This window comes from Suricata suricatta, chromosome 15, assembly GCF_006229205.1.
Source record: "Suricata suricatta isolate VVHF042 chromosome 15, meerkat_22Aug2017_6uvM2_HiC, whole genome shotgun sequence".
NCBI classification, from domain to species: Eukaryota; Metazoa; Chordata; class Mammalia; order Carnivora; family Herpestidae; genus Suricata; species Suricata suricatta.
In genome coordinates this window covers 47515738-47532152 of record NC_043714.1, presented here as the reverse complement: position 1 = coordinate 47532152, position 16415 = coordinate 47515738, and the positions used below count along the sequence as shown (strand labels likewise).

General features: G+C 38.4%; 1 long non-coding RNA gene across 1 annotated transcript; it reads left to right on the top strand.

Moving 5' to 3' along the window:
- Positions 1-2209: 2209 nt before the first annotated feature.
- LOC115279205 lies at positions 2210-16299 on the top strand. The gene is made up of 3 exons (XR_003903284.1): positions 2210-2320; positions 7168-7238; positions 16220-16299. It is a non-coding gene; the product is annotated as an uncharacterized LOC115279205 (long non-coding RNA).
- Positions 16300-16415: the final 116 nt, after the last annotated feature.

Below are 16415 nucleotides of genomic sequence, written 5' to 3'. Positions count from 1 at the left end.
ATTGGTGAGCTAGAGAAACAGAAAAATGAAAATAAACCCGGAAAGGCAAATTATGCAACGTATGAAGGAAAGATGTTGTTCCAAAGTGCAGTAAGCTGGAATTAGAAAGCTGGCAGACTCTGAAAATGTAATTTATTCATAGAGTTCCACCAAAGCAGGGAACCAGTGTGGGGCGCAGTTTACACGCTTGTGGGAGTGCTTTAAGTGACAGTGAGGGTAATAGATGGATTTTTTTAAACTAATTATTTCCATGTCTGTGCATATAGACGCATACACACTCTAGTCCACATGAGTATCATCAGAAACAAAGACTGAGTAATGGGATCAAGTGAATGTTTGGAAATATTTTTGGTTATTGACTTTGTTAGTTCCTGAGAGAGTGGAGGGAAAATAAAATAAGAAGAAAAAAATACTCGAGCAGAGGAGTGGGCAGCGTTAAGGGTGAGGAAAGGTAGAGATGAGAAAGGGAATCCCAATAGAGAACAAGAGAATAAAGACTACAGGGTTAAGAAAATTATACTTGTGACAGAATTTATGATTTTTATGTCTAGTTATTTTGTAAATGTATACATTCAAGATACATTTTAAATGAGTTAAATATAAATATGAAGTACCTCAAATGTGTATCCCCACACTAAGAAATTTTCAAAGGCATTAATTAGAGACCGCAGAGTCCGTGGGGCAGAATACAATGTACCAGGGATTCTGGAGCACAGCCACAGCAAACGGGGGGAGACAGCCGGGGTAATTTGGCTGCTCGTGACCTTGAATTCCTACCTCCCTACAATTCAGTCCCCTCAGACACATTTGGTATCTTCTTTGACTCAGCTCTTAAATCTGTTCCTAGTGTAATAAAACCTACCCCTTAGAAGTTCCTAGATAAAAGGTACTGCATAGCCAACGAGAAGCAATGAGTAAATCTTGCTTGTACCAATTCTCAAACCAAATATGACTATTTTTGGTATTAGAAGTGTAGATGAAGCCAGAGCAAAGGTGATATAAAGTATTAAATGAAATTATCTATTGTATGCAAAACAAAGTACTAGACTTTTGGGCTCCTGAGAAACTGATACTCTCCTAGGATCAAAATACTGAGCTAGTATAATTCGGACAGACATGAGAAAGTGATTTCCTGGAGGCTGCCCAGATGAGCATAGCATCACCTCAGTTAATGTCCAGAGCGGCAGTCTTCTAGATGATGCCCCTGTTGGGCAGTCCCATGTTCGATAACCCTGGCTGCATGTTAGAATCCCCTGGGGAGCTTTTCAAAAATAGTTATGCCGGAGCCCCACCCCAGACCAAAATTCTAGGGATGGGGCCTGGCCACCTATCTATTATTATTAGTATATGCCTCTATCTGTATCTATATTTAACTTCTTAGGGGATGCTAATGTGCAGCCAGGGTTGAGAACCAGTAACTGTCTTGGCCCATTCATTCATTGTGCGCATTGGGCTCCATTTAAAATCCCAAACATCTTCAAGGCCAGAGCAGTCAGCAAGGCAAACTAGACCGTCAATACCGTGAGGTCAGGGATCACACTGTTTGTCCTCTGCTTCGTCCCCAGCACCTAGCCCAGTGCCTGTTACATAGCAGTTCTCAAAAATAATTTTGACTGAAAGAAGAAAGCGAGCAGGAGCCAAAAAGACAAAGGACTTGACGCCCACCTGTAACCACAACTACCGCCTCGGCAGTACATTCCACCCCACGAGCCCTGACATTTGAAGCCCCCTCAAGGTTTTCTCTCTGAAATCCTGTGCATGCAACTTTGTAGAAACAGCACACTTCTATAATCTTTTAGACTTCCTGAAAACATGTCTTAACATCTTTTACAAGAGAAGGTAGATAATAGAATTCTCAGTAACCGTAACTGTAAATGGATTTGTAATCTACCCATGATTAAAATTATTTTCATCATGAAGTAGAATTCTCATTATTGTTGCAATTTTAATATTATCAACTCCAAAGTGTCTTGGTGATTGATAATATAGACAGCGAAACCCTATATTATAGTAATTAAATTGAAAATGAATCAGCCATCCTTATATGTCTCAGTACAGTACCTGATTATTTGAAAACAATTATCATCGCATGTCACCTGATGCCACACGGCACTCGGAGCTGCTACAAGGAATTGTTCAGTCACAAAGTTGCTGCAGAGTTGAAATACAAAGATAAAGCATCTTGGGTGCGTGGGTGACTATTTTCTCCATTAAAATACATGGCCACCACAGAAGTGAGCTATAACCCAGGAGGAATGCAGGCCCGAATTAGGAAACCTTTGGACAAAACCTTCAGGCTGAAATGCGCATTCATCACGGGGTAAGTCTCACTGACTTTAAAGGAAGCCCTTTCCCTGGGAAAACCCTAGAGACCATGGGCCCGAGAGCAGCTTTTTGACTTGAGACAGGTTTTTCCTTTCTGAGCAGAGCCAGGATATAATGCATTGGACAGATTGTTCTTCTAAGGAAATGTCCTTCCTTATAAATTAGATTAAATATTACTACATTTCCCAATGTACTCTATTTCCCTAATTAAGATTTTACAGGAACATGCATTTCTCAGCTGTGGGAAGGGCCTCACTCCCTGCTTCTCTTAATCTAAACACTTTTCTGCCCTCCTGTTCAGCACCAAGCCTCTCTTCTGCCCGATACTCTGCTCCACCAACCTCCTCATCCACATTTTGGGGCCAAAAAAAAAAAATTAGGACAAAAAATTCTTCCATACTTGGTTCATTTGCAGATTTCACCAGGCTTGCAAAAAGCACACCTGTTGTGCTGTCTGGATTTCCTTTTCTGATCATAGGCTTCTGACAAAGAGGGGGGGAAAAGAAAGATTTTTATCAAACGCTCTTCACCGGACAATGAATTTTCTTCACCATTTGAATGTATCTGTGGAATGCCTGAGTGATTCATTACAGCAGATTCTGAAGTATGACAATGGGCCGCAGAAATGACTGATGGTATCTTTTTCCTGATTTCATTTCCCTGATCCTCTTCATCCCTTGGCCTGTGTACCTCGATTAATTAGAAACCGGGGATTTTCACTCATCAGCTGATGGGTTTCATGCTCCACTCTGTCACAAATCTGCTGCCTGCACTATCTCTCTTACAGCCGGTGGCTGCTTTAAAAACTTTCCCTTCTTTTTTTTTCCCCTTCCCTTTTTTGAAGCAATGCTTTGTGACTACAAGTTTAGGTCTTTTAAAGATTCAGACATATTTTTTAAAAAGAGATTAAAAATTAAAGTAAAGAAGATTCAAAATCTCTGATTAAGTTAATCCCCATCCAAATGATACTTGTCCGAAAATGAACTTTTTGAAGAGATAATATGTTTCATGGCTCTCTGCTTTCTAAGTTCTTTGCTCAAGATATAATAACTGAAGGTAAAGACAGAGAATATACACAACTATGGTTTTGGTAGGCGAGCACAAAAGCACGTATGTTCATTTCTCACCGATTTGGGGGGATCTATACTATCTTTTTAAACTCAATTGCATTCAAATTACTGTTGAATAAGCCATTTTATAACAGCATCTTGAAATAAATCATTGAACCATTATTGTTTCTGGAGGAAATATTTTATGATTGAAATATGCTCCCCCTTAGGGTATATACCAAATTAAACCACATGATGATATAATCCCCAAGGAAGCAAGTCATAATTAAGTGGCATTTAAAATGCAGGATATTTTATAGTAAAACTCACCCTCTGAAATTTAAAATAATGCTTGAGTCAAAGGTGAAAAGCACATAAATGACTCTCACCAAAGGAAAGTAATAACTACCTATACGACAAGGTTATTTACTACAGCATTTTCTCCATATTAATTTACTTAACGTCAACTTTGAACCAGGTCCCAGAATTAAAAGCAGAGCCCTCCATTTTAAAACGCCAGATCCATCAGACTTGGGAAGACAAAGTGATGAGAAGTAGTGTACATTTTCATAGTCTTGCCTACAGTGGAAGATGGCAGGGCTTCAGAGATTTCATCCTGTTGGTCAGCTTAGAGAGTTTGGAAATCATAATAAGAGGGAAAAAAATAATTGTTTGAGGAGTACCTCTTCCCTGCCATCTGAGGATCTGTGTGAGGATCCTTCTTTCCGTACTTGTGAAGAAAGAGCTAGACACCTGATGACCATTCATGATGCCCAACAAAAAAGCTCTGGTCACCATTGAGGCCACGCCTTATCTCTCATGATGGCTCTAAAGAAAACCACTACCAACTCAGCAGTTCTTTTATTTTTGGTAAAGCACAAAGCAAACAGGGCGACAAGAAGAGCTACGTTGTTTCTGTTCCAGAGACATAAGAAGGGATACACCCAACGGTGCAATTAAATCTTGGAGGCACATTTATAGCCATGTATTGAAATCCAAATGACTAAAACGGTTGATTACATAACTCAGTAATCATAAATCAGTAATGTGCCACAGTATTGAATTCTGTTTCAGATGCAAGGCTAAATTTTTCTTGTTTCTGAATTGTCTACTGAAAAGACAGACTTGAAGTAAAGTAGATTTCATAGGATTCATATCAATTCCTCTTCCTATGCACTTTTTTAAAGCCTCAGTAGTGTTGAAGATGGACACAAGAGAGAGGTCAGAAAAATACACCTTGAGCTTATAGAGACATGAAAAAAAATCTATTACTTTTCAAAGCTATTGAAACCTCTTGTTAAATTATAGACTTGGCTTTAAGTATGCTTTGAGAACAAAACAAAACAAAACAAAACAATCATACCAAATTTCAAGTAGCCCCAAAGAAATTAGGAAATGGGCAAAAAAAATAATAATCTCTGCTTTTGTAAATTAGAATTTTACTATAGAGTGTCACTGTTACTTTTACCTGACCTTTAAAATGGAACAAATCACTATCATTATGCTAGTTGGGCTTAAAACATTGCCTACATAATACACTTTTCTTTAGCAGTAATGCAAAAGAGCTATGGAACAGTTGGAGAGTATTTTATTTTAACAACAACACAAGTGTGCTGATAATCTGGAGTATCAGGCCCATCTGTAAATTTCCCTAATTTGCTATGTCTTCCCCTAACACTACCAATATTGTGATAATGCCACATGCTCTTGAGAACCTGCTGGTGCCAGGCACAGGGACTAACAGTCATGAGCAGATACAGTACTCAACATAGGCCCGGAGTCGGTGGGATGTGGCCTTGCCTCCAACTGACCCTTGACCTCAGCCATTTCACAGTATAGACTTCTGACCATCCAGGAGGGTCACCATTTTAGATTGTGTGTGTCTAATCTCTTAGATTAGGTCTAATGTATTCATTCCTTTCCCCAGAATGTGGCCTCTAAATATAGTTTTTCAAAATAATTTAATCGACTACAATTTTTTATCTGATTGGCTAACTCTGAGATAACATGCCTAGAAGATATTTTTTTCTTTTAATGCAGCAATCTGGAAATAAAGAAATGGAAACATTCTCAAAGTAATCACAGTGTGCAATTTTACCAAACTTTGTTGACTAATAAGCAAGTGTAAATTAAAATCAAAGCTTGCATCAAATGATCATTTCTGTTCAAACTAAGAAGGCTTTGCATTGATGTAATGCCAATGCACCTCCAACCCAAAGCATTTTAATAACCACTAGCCTTGTTCTTTCAAGACCTCTTAAGATGACTGAATGACCACATAATGGGCCTGAGCACTGTGTGAAAAATGCTCAGATAATTCATACACACCATGCAATGTGCCAATGGAAGAGAATCTTGATCTGCTTTTTGTAATCTTTTTTTTACCTTCCTGGACAATACAGTTCACACAGAAACTATGTACTGAATACAGAGATGAGCAAATACAGTAAGGACCCTTACCGTTATAGTTTTGTAATAAGGATCATCAATATTTTTGTTAAAAATTAGGTATCCTGCACAAGAACTCTTAACTGTGAATCTAAAGTAGAATGGTGATAGCAGTAGCTCCTCATCTGCTTTATTATTTTAATACTTAGGAATGATTTTCATTTTCATTATGTCTCTATCATGCTGACAGATTGTTTCTACTATTAAACAGATCAGATTATATGAAATCTAAACTCTTGGTCCAGACGTTGAAGTTTGTCTTATTGGGATTTCCCATACACCTTCTAGACCTTAGTTTCAAAGCTCCTAAGTATCCACTGAACCAGAGTGTCTTGAAAACCTAACATACATTTTTTTTTAATTATTTTGAATTCACTAACATCTCGTACAGTTTCTAATTCATAGTGTTATGATTTATTGAATCAAAATAAACACAATCCCATTTGAATGAGGCTCCCCTTCACTCTATCCTACAAACGCACATGTATTATTTTTAGAACACTTACTGGGAATACGTTTTTGTCTTCATCCTGATAATTTATTCTTATTTTAAAAAATTGACTTCCATTAAAAATTCCATCCTAATCCTCATTATTTCCTATTTCTTTATCATTAATTCATCCAAACATGTATTTGATAAAATTGGTCCTGTGCTAGTCCACGTTCAATGTCAAATGAGATGTGGGTCCAATACTTGAGAGGCTCATGTTTATTTTACGCAACTCCATGCTTTAATGACAATTTATTGTTTCAATCACTATTATTTAACATATGTTAGTTTTCGTTCTCAGAACAGATTACAAGTGACTTGAGTTAGGAAACTGTGTCCTGTTCTCACTTACTAAGTAACTTTGCCCATCCAGCTCACTGTTGAATAGAGGAAATGTTTAATAAACTTGTCTATTGATTGAATTCTCTTTTAAATTCTAAAGAAATATTTAGAAGTTTATCACATTTGAAAAACAAATTCAAAATTGGACATTGAGTATGACCTTTCAATTAATTATCGTATTTACTCTCTTATTTCTCTGCTGTTTTCACTCAGTCTTGGAAATTGGGAATCCTGCCAGCATCTGGATTTTCCACCTTTGGTAACCCTCATTAATCTTTGTGATTATGGTCCCCATTTACTAGAAGCACCCAAATTACACCACAATTACTAGGAATATTAATTGGAAAGTGGATTTTCTACTTTGTCTCCCTTTATTTGCAATTCTTTAATGGCTTAAACCCAGGATTACTTTCAGGGTAGTGAAAGAAAAGGATAAAAAAAAAAAATAGAAAAAGGAAACGTGTAGGTGATCAAAGAGGAATATTTACATTTATGAGTTTCTTTTATTTCTAGGCGCAGATTCATCCCAGAGAAAAATGGCAAAGATGCTACCATCCGGACTGTACTACCCATTTCCCCAAAAGGTGAAGCTCTCCCGGACACAGCCTTGTCCTGACTTAGGCAACCCAAGGATGCAACAGAGATGTAAGAAAGGAGTGCCCTGTAAGAGAGCCGGGCTGTCATAGAAGGACAGACACAAACTTGCTTCCACCCTCCTTCCTCCAGCGGAGGGCATGCCACCACTGCAATTTATTTACCTTTTGTTAGGCCTGCCGAGAACATTCTGTTCTTCTGAAAAGATCTCTTAAGGCCATTTCAAGGGAGGAAAAGAGTAGCGAGTGAAAGATAAGCATTGTGATGGAAAATAGTATTTTCCTTTATCTTTTACAATATTTTTCATGTGTTTTTAAAAGATGCAGAGAGGAGAACACACAAAATTTTCCCCCAGAATAGGATTTTGGATCCTCATTACCACTTGATTACATATTTTTCCAATCTCTGTGTTCTGGATTAAAGAAAAATGCATGATTTTATATTTTTATTTTTTTAAGGCATATATCAAAAGTTGGCCCAAGTTTCGTAGCAGGAGTGAGAAAATAAGTCAGTTTTGAAGTGTGAGTTCTCTGTACCCCCTACTACACTTAGGAAGTATCTCCAAGTCAGAGGCATTAAAAGTATTTCTTTCTTCAGGTTATCTTGAATCCTTCTTTCCCATGCAGATTTGTTTGCCACATATTAAGAATGGTTGGATATGTGTAGCAGGGACTTAAAGCTGGTGCAGGTAAAGGCAGAAAGTTAAATCAAGACCTGCTCACTGTGGTAAGCCAGGAATCCAGAAGAGTTGTTGCTGGAATAGAACTGAGTTTGACAGGAAGCACCTAAGATCCAGGGAATGTTAGTTCAGGGATCCCTAGAGGGCTACAGGAAATATTTTGAAAATGAGAAGAAACAAAGCAGACTCACATCCTAACTCTGTCTTTACTTTCTGTCAGAGTTTTGGTAGAGTTTCACTTGAGAAAAAAGAGTTCTGTTGTAAGAAGTAGGAGGAGGAGGAGAGGGGGATAAAGAGAGGGGAAGGGGAACCCCAGGGAAGGACAGGAGGAGGGGAGGGGGAGAGGGGAGGAGATGGGGAGTTGTTTGTAGAAGAAGGAGAAGCAGCAAGAAGCTGTTTCATAATCACTTGACAAGAGAGAGAGTTTTCCTGAGAACTAGACAGAATCTGGATCAAAATATACCCCACATGTTTGGCACAGTACCTGACAAATGGTGGGCATTCAATACATGTTTATTAAACAGATAGATAAATAAATAAATGAAAGAAGTCAGATCAGTTGGCTATGCATTAAATAGCTCAACAGATAAACAGAGTACTATAGTTGGGTAATAGATGCCCCACAAGGGAAGGAGGCAGACAGGTAGTACTTGGAAATCTGCTAACAAGAAGCAAGATCCTAGTCATTGTAGCAGACATCGGGTACCTAGGAGAGGGACTGGGTAGAGGGAGATAGGCCTAAGACCCAATGGACATGGGATACTTTGGAGTTTACTAGAAAAGAATCTGGATAACAACCACCACAGCAGAAATTCAGGCTGGAAGTGAGACACGAAAACCGTTTTCAAAAGTGCCAGTGGGTTAGGCACTGGCCTTCAGAAGGAGGACTCATGCACTTAAGTCTGGTCCTCCCAGCCCTGGTCGAGGTGAGCTCTGGGGGGTAATTGCCAACAATCTCAGTCATGATTACTGTCTGGAATCAGAAGCTAAAATCCAGCCTGGGTTTGCACTCAATCCTTTTCTCTCAAATTAGCAGGATTTTTTTTTTTTTTGAGGTATGGCCAGCAATTTCTTTTCCCTTTAAAAAAGTTTGACTGCAGAGTGAGGGAGAGGACTTTTAGAGGTAAGTAAGTATAAAGACAGGTGAGTTATAAGGTAACCTCTCCATGTTCACATTTATTACGAGTGAATGAACGAGACTAGCTCACTTGTCAAAATGCATGATCATCCAAAAGGAAAAACATTCACCAGACTGCCGTAAAATATGGAGATTTCCCTCTGAATAGAATAAATATTACAGAATTAACTGAGCAGGGGATATAGATGATTATGCATTTATTTATTTTTTATTATAAGATTGTACAAACTCATGCTACAAAATTTAGTGGAAACAAAAGTCAATGTGGTCTTCCCCATTGACTTCATTCAGTACCACTTACAGGAATATTAAAAAGCATCCTGTTTATGGTTTTAGAAACATTCTAAACATTCACTTGCATACGCAAGTGTACATATGTTCACACTTGCCTTACACAAATGGAATCATGACATACTCAATGTTCTGCAGTTTGTTTTCTACAAATCGCATTTCTTCAATGTCTTTCTATGTAGGTATATGTAAATCTATAGCTCTACCTTATGTTATACATTTTTATGTAAACTAAATTGCAACATTTATTGTTTAAATTTAATATCGTATTATCTATGTTCATTTATGTGACTATGCCTGTAGGATAAATTTCTAAAAGTGGAATTTCTGGACCAAAAGCACATAGACTTTTATTAATAGGCCTCATAACAATAAATTCCATTTTTTTGTTTTTTTGTTTCTATTTTACTTCACACACAAAAAAAATTGAAAGAATATATTCTTTTGTAAGGTGTATAAATGTTAATACTTTTAAAAGTATTCTCTTTATTTATAGTATCAAACCAGGCAGTATCATAGTTAATTAACCAATATAACATCCTTATTAAGGTAGCATTCAAAATATAGTTTTGATTTCCAACTCACAACTGCAGAGGAGAATGGAGAAGAAAACAGAAATACTAGTAAAGCAACATTTCCTACTCTTGAGAACACAGATTATTTACAGCTGAAAGTGGTACTCAGCTTTGAAGGTTAATGCTCTTTGTCAGTCAGAGAAAAACAACTGTCTTCAGCGTATATAAGTCTATAGAAGTCTCTCTCTGTCTCTCTTAAGGGGTGGATATAAGGTCAAATCCAAGATACAGCCTGGGAGAAGTCTTAGCATAGAAAAGCAGTTAAAAGCCAGCCCTGAATGGAGAAAAGGCAGAGGAGTGGATGGTATCTTGAAGGACTAAACTTGATCCCATTGCAAAAGTGGGGGCTGTAAGGGGTTAGGCTTAGTGTCAGTCAACCGAGCATAAGACCAGATCTGTAGACAGGAATGGTAGCCAGAAATGTCCCTGTCTCTTCATGGGCCATATAAATGACTCTTGGTTAAAAGAGGCATCCCTGTTTTTCTCCAGCATGGAAAAGATGGCGCCCTTAGTGTGGGAGTTCAGGAAGTGGGAAATAACAAAAGTTCCTTGATGGTGTGCGGTAGCAAGGATCTCAGCAGTGATGAGAGTGACCTGAAGTAGCAGCAACAGAAGACAAGTAGAAGAAAAGGCTCCTCAGAAGGACCTGCACTCTTGTAACCCTAAGCTGGGCAAGGTGCCCTACGGTTGACAGTGACAGCAGGAAGAAGGTCGGCTTCAGTGACCTGCCAGTGGCAGAATGTCCTGGGATACTGGGAGCAGGCCGAGGCTACAGAAGGAATCAAGTGTCTATCATCCTTGAAGGCTCTTTTGCAAGGCACAGCCCCTGAGCGTCTCAATCTAGAATTTGCCCTGCTGGAGAGACGCTGATGGTTTTGTTATTATTGGTGCGAAGTTTGCCACTAGCTTTCTCTATCTAGACTAGGGAGTTGGGAAATAAGTTTTATACGCACTATATATAAACATACATTTATAATGAACATGTATTCTGTGCAATCTTTGCCACCCATGGTTTTGAGAATCTATACATGAGAAATCCAGTATTTTCTATGTGATGGTTCAGGTGTGTGTTCTTAAGAGAATGCAACAATAGTGTCCCCCTCTTCCATCCTCAGTATGGCACACGGTAAGAGAGAAATTTTTATAGATAAGAGAATCTGTTTAATTTTTTTTTAATGTTTACTCATTTTTGAGAGAGAGAGAGAGTGAGACAGAGCATGAGTGGGAGAGGGGCAGAGAGAGGGAGACACAGAAACCAAAGCAGGCTCCTGGCTCTGAGCTGTCAGTACAGAGCCCCATGTGCGGCTCGAACCCATGAGCCATGAGATTATGACCTGGCTTGAAGTCAGACGCCCAACCAACTGAAAATCTGTTTCAATAGCCAGAAGCGTAGATCCTGAAACATGTGTCTTTAATCTCTACATTTATTTATAAAAAATGAAAGTGGCTTATGAATGAAAGAAGGGCAATGGATAAAAAAAGAAAAAAAGCATTTAGTATAAAGAAATGAATAATTTTTCCTTTTGTGGTCAATTTAGTATCATTTCTATGATGACTATTTTAACTTAATGTAACATTTTAAATTAGTTTTAATGCTCAATGTAATTATTTTTATATTATGCCAGTAATTCTCAATCTATGAAGAGTAATGGAACAAGAACTTAATAAAATTGTAAAGGCTACCCAAACAAATGAAAACATTTAGGATCATCCAAAATCAGACCCATCATCAATGGACAAAACTTATTATCAGGGAAAACAGTCAGTCTGGTATGGATTGATTCATTACTAATTATTTAAAAATGTATATACAGTGGAATATTACTCAGCAATTAAAAAGAATGAAATTTTGCCATTTGCAACAACATGGACAGAAATGGAATATGCTATGTGAAATAAGTCAGTTAGAAAAAGACAAATATGATTTCACTCATATGTGGGATTTAAGAAACACAACCGATGAACATAGAGGAAGGGAAGGAAAATTAAGATAAAAACAGAGAATGAGGCAAACCATAAGAGACTCTTAAATATAGAGAACAAACTGAGGGTTCCTGGAGGGACTCAATGGGTGAGGGGCATTAAGGAGGGCACTTTTTGGGATGAGCACTCGAGTTTATATGTAAGTGATGAACCACTGGGTTCTGCTCCTGAAACCAATGCTACAAGGTATGTTAACTAACTTGAATTTAAATAAATAAAAATTTAAAAATAAAATAAAATGAATAAGTAGTAGGGAACGTAATGTCCAGCCTGGTGACACTAGCTGAAATTGCTGTTATATATGGGAACCTTGCTAAGAGCTCCCATCGCAGAATTTTTTTTCTTTTTGTTGTATCTATAGGAGGTGATGGCTGTTAACTAAACCCGCTGTAGTAATTATTTCACAGCATATGTAAATAAACCATTATGCTGTATGCCTTACACTTACATAGTGATGTACATCAATTATTTCTTAGTAAACCTGGGGGAAAATGTGTCTTGATAATGGATTTTCACAAGGTGTCCCTCTCTCTGCAGCATTGGCTTTTCAGTCTGGATGTTTTACTATGACATTCCCTGACTCTGCTTCCTAGGTTTCACTTTTTATGGCCATATTACGGCTCTTAGACACTAGAACCTTAGGAGACTGGTGTCTCTTTGACCTTTTGTAGCCCCCGCCTTGCCCTTTCGTTCTGCCTCGGATCTCTCCACCTAAGTAGGTTCAGACAGCCCTCCAATCAACCAGCAACAAGTTCAAATATAATTATGACAAATGCAGGGTCTGGAAACTCTGCCTGGTAATTGACTTTGAAAGAGACTTAAAGCTTCTTACAGAATCAAGCCTATTGTAACGGGGCATGTATTGTAATACCAACTCCATAATTGTCCACTTCAGTTCAGAACTGAGAGGTGCACTGTGCATTCTGAATTTCCTTTTAATAAAAATGTGTTTTTACCCATTATACCAAAAACTTATTTGGTAATAAGTTTTTCAGCTTACCCAATATTGTGAAGAAATTCCAGACCTTATAGAGTTTTCATCTCATTCAGATAAATCATAACTTCCTATATCTCAACATATAACTCTCCATAAAAGCAAAGCCTACTGTACATCCTGTGTGACTACTATATATTCTCATGCCCTAGAGTAGAGCTCATCCTCATTTACTGGAAATAGACAAGGATTCCTCCCATTTGGACACTTTTAAAAGCATGTTCATTCTGCCCCTATTTAAATCTAAGTTATCATTTAATGGCATGCCTAAAATGATTTTTTTAAATTTCCAAATTATTCCAGTAGTTCTATTTCATTGTTACCTCCTTTGCATTCAGTGGCTGCAAAGCAACTTTCTTGTACAAACACATACTTTTCTTTTTGTCTACATATAATCCTTAGTTGACTCCAGATTTTTTCTTCCAAACTTGCCATTGGTGGAACATTTCCAGAATCTCCAACACTTCATGAACTCTATACCTTAGCCTTTTCCCTTGGAGTACAGAGACATCCTTTATTAAAGGGGGCATTGTGGGAACTAGGCAAGGTTTGGAATCAGTGAGAGGTCCTGTTTTGCATCTTTCGAGGTAGCATAGAGTCCATGGGCAATGAGATTTGTACATACAGGATGACAAGTTTTACCTCTTTTAAAAACTTTTCTTTACGTGCTTGTTTCATAGAAAGTGAAACACCCAGAATCCTTATTAAAAAGTATCTGTCTTGCTCAAAGGTCTTAGAAACTATGGCACTATGAATGCCTCAAAAACCTTGTCATAATACAGTTGAATTTATAACATACTCCCATTCTCAAAGCTCACTGACCGTCTGGGCTCTATACTGGGACCTGTCAACATCCCTGTGGATCTGAACTGGTTGTAGCTTTATATATTAAAACTGCAGAGAAATAGGACATTTTCTTTGCTGGCACTGTGTAGAAAATATCAGCTTGTTTTCGTAACTGTTGGCCTATTTATTTCACAGCCAGTCTCAGAAAATGGGCCGGCTCCTTACCACTCCCACACAATATAAGAGCTTGTTTCCAAAGAGCAGAGAAAATTGACTAAGATCCTTGGTTAGATGACAGATGGATTCTGTCGCTTTGCCAGAGACGTAAAATTACAGGTGACACCTGATATGTGATAATAAAGAGCACCCACCCAGTAATCAGCCCTTGGCCTTTATTTTTGTGATGTCATCAGCATGCAGGTGGCTTACTTGGGATCTTGAATAAAATACTGAGCATTGTCAAGGGGCTCACACGGACAAATTTTATCTCCCCATCTGTGTGATCTCCCGTGTGATGAGCTTGGACTACAGCCATTCCCATCTCTGTCTTGGTTTACAAAAAGTTATCAGGAGGTTGTCCGTGGTTCTATTTATCCTAATGTGTCCTTTGTCTTGAAAAAAACATCTGAAGCCAATAAGAAAGTCCAAATTATATCATTAATTGTAATATCAGCCCATTTAGAGCTAAAGTTATATACTTCATAAAAATATAGTCGGGAGGATATATGAAGTGTAAAAAATATCCACGTAATATCAACCTGGACTTGGATTTTCCATTGTGCTCAGAAGACAAACTCCTGGCTTTATTTATTTTATAGGGTTGTTTCCTACAACTTGGTGGCCATATTAAAAATAAGCTTGAGGTGGGGCGCCTGGGTGGCTCAGTCAGTTAAGCATCTGACTTCGGCTCAGGTCCTGATCTGTAGTCCATGGGTTTGAACCCAGCATTGGGCTCTGTGCTGACAGCCCAGAGCCTGGAGTCTGCTTCAGATTTCTTCTCTCTGTCTCTGCCCCTACCCCACCCATGCTCTGTCCCTCTAAATGAATAAATGTTAAATTTTTTTTTAATGTCTGAGGAAGTGGTGCTTTTTCTGTAGCATTTGGAAAGTGGGGATATTAACATATTATTTATTTTCATACAGTTCAACTACATCTCTATTTTTTAACTTTTTTAACATTTATTTATTATTGAGGGACAAAGAGAGACAGAACGTGAATGGGGGAGGGACAGAGAGAGGAGACACAGAATATGAAGCAGGCTCCAGGCTCTGAGCAAGCTGTCAGCAAAGAGCCCAACACGGGGCTCAAACCCACAAATCCGGAGATAATGACCTGAGCTGAAGTCAGACACTCAACCAACTGAGCCACCCTGGCGCCCCACAACTACCTCTCTTTAAAAAGTACAAGAAGTTCATTCAACTTGAGGTCTAGGGTGATGGTCCTGGAGAGGGGGGCACTTGTGGGGAGAAGCACTGGGTGTTATATGGAAACCAATTTGACAATAATCTATCATAAAAATAAATAAATAAATAAATATAAAACATTAAAAATTTAAAAAAATATAAGAAGTTCATTCAACTTGAGGTCTAATAATAAAGCAACATCCACACAAAAATTTTTTAAAAAGAGTAGTTAAGAAATGAACTCAACCTCTCATATATAGTGATGTTATGAATTATAAACAGTTTGTTGAACAGGTAGGTCTCTTAGGTTAATGTATCTAGCACTATTAGGAGCCTCTAAAGCACCAGTACAGTGCTCTGTCCCTTAAGACCATTAGCTGCTTTAAAGCTTATAAATCCTATCGAACTGGCTTATTCTATTACTCTTAGTTCATCAGTAAGGAAAGGGAGGTGCAGGGGCGCCTGGGTGGCTCATTCGGGTAAACGTCGGACTTCGGCTCAGGTCATGATTTCACTGTTCGTGGGTTCAAGCCCCGGATCAGGCTCTGTGCTGACAGCTCAGACCCTGGAGCCTGCTTCAGATTCTGTGTCTCCCTCTCTCTCAGCCCCTCCCCTACTCATGCTATTTATGAATAAATAAAATAAACTTTAAAAATTGTTTAAATAAAAAAAACAAAGGTGCAGAGGTAATGCTAGGGACTCAAATTTGCACAACTGTACTGATTTCAAGGCAATGTTCCTAACCAGCATATCACACTGGTCATAAATAACATGTAGGTAGAACAAGAGAGGTTTACAGATGTTATGCTCTAATCTCTCCTTGCTGAGACATGAGTAAACCCCTAGTCAGGGGTGCTAAAGGAAATATGTGGTCCTGGTCCTTGGTCCCACCATCACCCTACCGTTTTATCGTCCCCTGCTTGTCTCCTGTGCCCCACGCCAGCCCACAGCCTGCACTGACCTGGGCAGTCCTTCTACCAACGCGATTTACAGACAGCCCTTAACTCTTCGCTTTCCACTGGTAATTGCTCAAAACCCATATGTATTGTAGAGAATTATCATGAAATCATTTATGCAGTGCCAATTACATGGTTTTCATTTCTTGTTTTATTTTCTTTTTAGCAGAAACTACTGAATAGATTGGTATAAATTTGGCAATTTAAGGAATTCCACTATTCCCAATCTGCAAAACTGCTTGCTTACTCGCTATATATAAGTAAGTGTGTGTGTGTGTGTGTGTGTGTGTGTGTGTGTGTGTAGAGGGAATTTTAAAACACGCACAGTGTAGCATAAATTGCTCTGGCTCTTAGAAAGAAAA